Source organism: Poecilia mexicana, unplaced genomic scaffold (genome assembly GCF_051168715.1).
Source record: "Poecilia mexicana isolate PSO_F unplaced genomic scaffold, ASM5116871v1 scaffold_1, whole genome shotgun sequence".
NCBI lineage: Eukaryota > Metazoa > Chordata > Actinopteri > Cyprinodontiformes > Poeciliidae > Poecilia > Poecilia mexicana.
In genome coordinates this window covers 1,494,517-1,495,506 of record NW_028263370.1, presented here as the reverse complement: position 1 = coordinate 1,495,506, position 990 = coordinate 1,494,517, and positions in this window count along the sequence as shown.

Here is a 990-nt window from a genome sequence, read left to right as displayed (position 1 = left end):
TGCAAGATGTAGGCAGGGAACGACATAAACAAGTGGCGGGCATAGTGTACAGAAACATCTGTGCAGAATATGGACTGGAAGCCCCGAGGTCAAAGTGGGGAACACCCCCAAAGGTGGTGGAGAATGACCGAGCTAAGATCCTGTGGGACTTCCAGATCCAGACAGACAAAATGGTAATGGCGAACCAACCGGACATTGTGGTGGTGGATAAAGAACAGAGGAAAGCCGTTGTGGTGGATGTAGCAATACCAAGTGACCACAACATCAGGAAAAAGGAGAATGAGAAACTGGAGAAATACCAGGGCCTCAGAGAGGAACTGGAGAAGGCCTGGAAGGTGAAGACCACAGTGGTGCCTGTGGTCATCGGGGCCCTCGGGGCAGTCACCCCCAAACTGGAGCAGTGGCTCAAACAGATCCCAGGAACAACATCAGACATCTCAGTCCAGAAATGTGCAGTTCTAGGCACAGCCAAGATACTGGAGGAGAACCTCAAGCTCCCAGGCCTCTGGTAGAGGACCCGAGCTCAGAGGATGAAAGAGACCACCCGCGGAGGGTGAGAAGGGAATTTATATATATATATATATATATATATATATATATATATATATATATATATATATACACACACACACACACACACACACACACCACTGGGATCCCCAGCTCCCAGTGTTGCACAACTCTGGATTAACACAACACAGGGACTTGGACCCTGGAACCCAATCACTTCCCCCCAGTCAGACTTGCCTCTATCTCCATCAGTAAGAGTGCCATTCAATAACACATTCATCAGTAACTGTTACCCACCATTCATCTATTCTGTTTCCAGTGTTCTCATTCACCCCGCAACACCAGGCTCCCGGACAAAGATGCACATTTGTTATTCATTGATTGTTCAGTAAAGTTAACATTTTCTCAATGACTCTTGGAAGTGTTCTGCATGTGGGTTAAAAGCACAGCAAAAAAACATGACATACTATGACAAAAACA